Genomic DNA, 6000 nt, shown 5'->3' with positions numbered 1-6000 from the left:
AAATAAAATCACGAGGAAAAACTGTTTTATGAGGCCTATCAACCACTTCTGGGTGCTTCTGCCCCTGTGTGAACAGCAGTATTAGGTATTTGACCAGATTGTCTGGATGTTAGTGACGCACAAGTTATCATATGTGCGCCTACTTTCAAGACATTGGGTTGGAAACTATAAACACTGCTTTAATGGGACGTGGGTTCCAGGGTGTCCCAAGTTTCCAAGTGTGTTAAACACTTGCATTCTGTGACAGGATTAAGTTCACGGTGGAGAGGCATTGATACAAGTAAAATTCTGCTTAAATAATGGTCTTCAGAACATTCCAAAGATGTGGGCCTTGTGCCAGGATTTATTTGTCGCTGTGGGCACAGGTAGCATGCCTTACCTGCAGGGAAGGGTGCCTACTCTCTTTAACAAATGGGGGTCCGAGCGAGGCCACTGCGCACGAGGTTATCAACAAAAATAAATTCCGTTGTATTAGAAGTATTTACTTTGGTTTCGACGACGCCACGGAGCCTATCAGATGTATTGTGTGGTTCATACATATTTGCGTAACTTTTAAACTTCTGAGACTTAAAACGGACTCCTGAGAGCTTAAAAATCGCCTGCTTGATGACAATGTTACCACTATTGAAAACGAACGCAAAGCTTAAAAAAAACACACATACAAATTACAAAGAAAGAAAACGCCCAATTTAGCTTGAATTTCACAAAGGAAGGTCGAGGGTCTATTGCGTCTGTGAAATAACCATATGGGAGTGAGATGCATGTTAGCCGTACTGCAATAAAGCACGCATAGGTACATTGATGCAGCATAAGAGAATCGATTCCTCTTAAAAGAAACAAAGTCATTGTTGATAAGGTACCCAAGTTAATACAGTGTCTGTCGAAATTTAGGGAAGGTTCCCAAAGAAATCAGCAAACACATTAAAACATTAACTTGGTTGTGGATTAAGTTTCTTTTCTCGAATCGTTGGTGCACATGCATAGAGTCAGCTCAAATACAACACACATGATTAAAACGTTTTATTAATGAGCTGGAGCATAAATGCAGTTTTATTTGAAATGGAACGGAAACTGTTACCTCTGACACGACAAAAATCACATCGCATTGAAATTAAATATTGGCAGTTGCTCCTGGTTCGATAAGCATATCTGAAATACAGCCATGTTTTAGTTTTTTTCAAAGTGTGAATTAAAATGCACCCACTGTTCGTTTGACAGAGCCCTAGAGTGTTACCGTGTGCTGCTCATGAAGTTATCCGCTCCTGTGATTTGGGCACCAAGAATACAAGTGCGGCCACAAAATTGAAAGCAGCACGACTCGCGACCAAACACAAATGGTTAAAAACTAGTCACACACTTCCCTTGCCCAAGCACATATGCAATTCACAGAGTATCTGCAGTTTTGTAAACTATAGGGAAAACTGGTGATTTTAAATAAATAAAGTTGCTTCGCCGTGCTGTCTTGGGAGGTGGGAGGGGTCTGAAAGCGCAGGTGATGTTAAATTAATAAAGGTGCTTTGACGTGCTGTGTTGGGAGACGGAAAGGGTCTGAAAGTGCTGGTTATGGTACATCAATAAAGGCGCTTTGCCATGCTGTCGGGAGGCAGGAATGGTCTGAAAGCACTATGTCATTAAATAAATAAAAGCGCATCGCCGTACTGTGTTGGGAGGCGGGAGGGGTCTGAAAACGCTGGTGATATTAATTAACTAAAGGGGCTTTAATGTGCTATGGTGGGAGGGTTCTGAAATCAATCACCAGTGATGTTAAATAAATAAAGGTGCTTTGACCTGCTATGTTTGGAGGCGGGAGGGGTCTGAAAGCGCTGGTGATATTAATTAAATAAAGGCGCTTCGCCATGCTGGGTTGGGAGGTGGGAGGGGTCTAAAAGCGCTATAATAGTATCTTTAAGAGACGCGTCAGGTGAGAAGGGCATGAAGGGTACAGTGAGGACGGGAACGGAGTAAGAAGAGGGTGAGAAGCATTGGGCACCGAATCACTCACCACGTCGGCGGCGCCACCCTCCCCGTTATGGGTCTTGGACTCTTGGTCTCCGGGATGGGTACCCTTAACTCCAGGATGGCGACAGCACTCACAGCATAACCCCGGATACACACATGCCGATGGGCACGACTTTCTGTATAAAAGCAAAATGAGCATGGGTGCCATTGTTAAAAGTGCGCACCCGTGTTTGAAAACTGAAAGCCTGCATTTGAAAAGCAGGAGGCAGCTGCAGCCGGGGGGAGGGAAGAAGCTTGGGCGTGCTGAGCTTGTCCCGGGATTTTAAAACAAGCACGGGCGCCATTGTTAAAAGTGCGCGCCCGTGTTTTAGAAGTAAAAGCCTGCGTTTGAAAAGCAGGAGGCAGCTGCAGCCGGGGGGAGGGAAGAAGCTTGGGCGTGCTGAGCTTGTCCCGGGATTTTAAAACAAGCACGGGCGCCATTGTTAAAAGTGCGCGCCCGTGTTTTAGAAGTAAAAGCCTGCGTTTGAAAAGCAGGAGGCAGATGAAACAAGTCCGTTAATGTAACGCCTGGCAATTTTTAGCACAGTTATTGTGCTTTAAACGGGACAGCACCACGCCCTCACATACCCGGTTTCATTCCGTCCTCATCCCGTTCTCTGGTAACGAGCCGGTCCCTGTCAGTGCTCGCACCGGATGCTCTTGGAAAGGACGTCAAAGCGGGGGATACGTACACCGGTAAAGTGCTGAGAACTGCCCTGAATATGTTCGTTTCCTGGACGCGAGGCCTGGTAACCTATGTGAAATGTTTACTATCTGACACCCAGCTCCCAAAGTACACACTGACAGTCTGACATGCTCTCGATCAAAGCTGCTTGGCGACTCACCCCCACCCCCTACAGTTGTGAATGACAAAAGAAACACCACAGCATCTGGAAACCAAGGCAACGGGGGACCCCATCCCTCTCCCCTCAGCTGAGGCTTCTATAGGGGAATACCAGGAGACTCCGGGGTAAGGCGGTGGGAGACGAGTTCCAGAATGTACCCTTCTGTGTGTTTCTGGGGAGCGGCGAGGGAAACGCTGAAATGTTTGACAGAGGAATGTTCACGTGTAGATTTCTAAGGATGGTCCCCCACAGCACAGCTGTAGAGGTGGAGTGTTTAAGCCTTTGCACTGGACCTGCATTTTGAAATGTGTTGATATTGGCATCGGCGTAGGTATAAATAGTGCAACAGGTGCAGTGGCACCAGGGCACAGAGATGTTGGGTGAACATTGCATTCAAATTAGGACTATTTGCTATCTAACCAGTGGGTTGATGGCTATTTCCGGTGCTTTCACCATGCCCCAGGGCACCCTGGCTACACCACTGGAACAGTGGCTTGGAAAGATCTGCTCATTTGGGCGAGCGGGGGGCATTACTGTCCCGTACTAAACCAGTCTTCACATTGACCCTTCCCCTTCAGTGGCACTGCGCTTCTTCCATGGTCGGCACCGCGTGTCTTCCGGGAAGGGCCCTTTCTTGGCTCCATTTAAACAGCCATATCTATAGCTTTCAATAGCAGCCTGCCGCATGCAATGGGAAGAGAAGACATCTGTGTTTCCAGGGTATATGTTTTGTGTGCATTTGTTTCTGCTGAGACGTGTAGACTGTAGAAAGAGATGCGGAGGCCCTGGCCGTAACTGCAGGGACGCCATGGCATGAAACCCTGGAGAGCTGCGTTGGCCAAGCACGGGTCGGGTGCCTCTGGACCTAGCTGCCCCTCCCCGCTGCGGTGTTTGGTGTGTCAGCTTTCTGTCTCCCTGGCACCAACCGCTGTTTATTCATCCGGAGGTGGGGGAAGCGCAGCGGCTAATCCGGCCTTGTGTGTGTGTGTACACACCGCTCTCGCGCCGCGGTCCAGGAAGTTCAACACTCGAAGCTCGCGCCATATGTCCAGCGGTGGCTCCCTCGGGGGCCTGCTGTGACACCCGGGGGGGGGGGGGGGATACCGGGACCACCCGTTCCAATAGATCCTGCCAGAGAAAAGAGGTCACACGCTTCAGCATGGAGGGCCTCTAGGGAGGGAGGTGTGGGAGGAAAAGCACTAGCACTTCAAAAGCAGTGCTGGATTAAGACACATTTGAAATGTGCGATGTGAGCGACGCTTGGAGAACTGGGTTTCGTGCGGGAAAGTGCCCAAAACACTGCGCAGGCGCAGAGTGTTCTTGGCCGCGTCTCCGGCTCCGACAAGTGACGTCAGGCGGGCGCACGCACTTCTACGCAGGCACAAAGTGTTCTTGGACGCGTCTCCGGCTCCGCCTGCTAAGGGCGTACAAGAGGTAATGGACGGCACTGGAGTCCCTGGCCGTTCCTTGCCGCGTCGCCCCCGCCCGCCGTAGCAGCACTGGAGCCCCTGGCCGCATCGCACCCGTACATCCACTGGGAGCCAGGCAGAAGGAGCCCGCAAGAAAAGAGCCTGGTGAGGTAAGGGGGGGGCGTGTGTTTATGCAGTGTGTGTACGCGTGGGTGTGCGCGTGGGTCTGCGTGTGTGTATGCGTGTGTGTATGCAGTGTGTGTGTGCCTGTGTATTATGCATGTGTATGTGCGCCTGTGTATGCCTGTGTATTATGCATGTGTATGTGCGCATGCGTGAGTGTAGAGTGTTTGCGCAAGGGAATGTGGACAGGAGAGGGGCACGGCGCCGCTACTCTGCGCTCGTGCACCCTTCCTGTCCACATTCCCAAAAACGGATCACAATAGTTGTCGAAGCAGATTCTGCTATCAATGCTTCGCATTGAAGCAGAGGTCGTGCTTCGACCTAAAAAAAGGCAGACAGGTATTTATGCCAAACATGTATATCTCCTCAAGGCAGACAATAAGTTTGAAAAAAGTTTTCTTTGCTCTAAACTTTTCAAACTGTGCATATGTACTGCACTTTACAGCATGCATACAGTGTTAAAAGTGTTAAACAAAGGTATTTTAATCTGGAAGGTCTTCACTACAAAACCACTGCTGGACTTGATACACATCCTTGCACTCTTTGGCGCAATGGGAGGTGCATTGGAGCAAAGCAGCCAAAAGTGCACCAGAGTAGGGAGAGACAAAGCATGCGCTGTATCTTAGTTCACATGGTGCTGTTCTGCATTCTCCCAATGGCGCAGGGCAGCTACTTTAGTTGCTGTGCTGCGTTGCATCAAAAGGTAGACATTTGCCCATCAGTGTTTAAGTGGTACAGTGCTTTCAATGCTTTTCCTTTTTTAGTAATTCAGACTGTAATTTGTGAAAACTTTCCAAACCTGGTAATAACCTTAGAGTACCTCTAAAAAAAAAACGAATTGACACCAGGATGCTTCAAATGATTCTAAGAATTAAACGGTTTTCTGGCTTTAAAAGAGACGTTATACTTGTTGAATAAATAAGCTCCACTCAAGCTCACAAGCCTGTGCCACATTCCTGAATTTGTTAAAGCATCTCACATATGAGGCTACCTTGTGCCCCAGACAGTAGGCCTTTCACTTTTGGTTGCCCCTCAAACACACACATTGCCTCTTGATTTTTAGAACACGTTACACTTGCACACACACATATACTGCATTTTGTTTTTATGAGCAACTCACATACTGGCTTCTACAATCTGTTTCTCTCACATGGGGGTTTTCACATTTGTAGAGCATTTCTTTCCAACAAGCACACACACTGCATCCCATTTTTGTGAGCATCTCACACATTAGGCTTACTTCATATGTGGCTCATAAGGCTTCTCGTGTTTGTCTGCAACTTCACATATTTGGTTTGTGAGTACTTTATACTCATGTAATTCATCTGAACTAATTCTTTCCCCAGATTAGACAGTAAAAGTTTACTGTTTTTTTATTATGTACTATACTGTAACTTGCTGCACTGAGTGCATACGCCTACTTCCAGCCATATGAAAGCAATCAATACAGTTCAGCTGTCTGCTCCAGCACCTCACCCCCAAACCCCATCTTGTGCAATGCTGGAGCAAATGGGATGAGATGAATATGTTGAACATTGGAATGCTCATTAGCAAGCAGTTTGTCA

The 6000-nt window shown here is 47.9% G+C and overlaps 1 long non-coding RNA gene across 2 annotated transcripts in view; it reads left to right on the top strand.

The window, feature by feature from the left end:
• Positions 1–4232: 4232 nt before the first annotated feature.
• Positions 4233–6000, top strand: part of LOC144824820 (uncharacterized) — a 128759-nt gene continuing 126991 nt past the window's right edge. For both annotated transcript variants that reach the window (XR_013609137.1, XR_013609136.1), the window contains exon 1: positions 4233–4422. This is a non-coding gene — a long non-coding RNA (uncharacterized LOC144824820). The remainder of the gene's footprint in view (positions 4423–6000) is intronic.

This window comes from Lissotriton helveticus, chromosome 3_1, assembly GCF_964261635.1.
Source record: "Lissotriton helveticus chromosome 3_1, aLisHel1.1, whole genome shotgun sequence".
In the NCBI taxonomy this organism is placed as follows: domain Eukaryota; kingdom Metazoa; phylum Chordata; class Amphibia; order Caudata; family Salamandridae; genus Lissotriton; species Lissotriton helveticus.
This window is presented reverse-complemented; position numbering and strand designations above follow the sequence as displayed.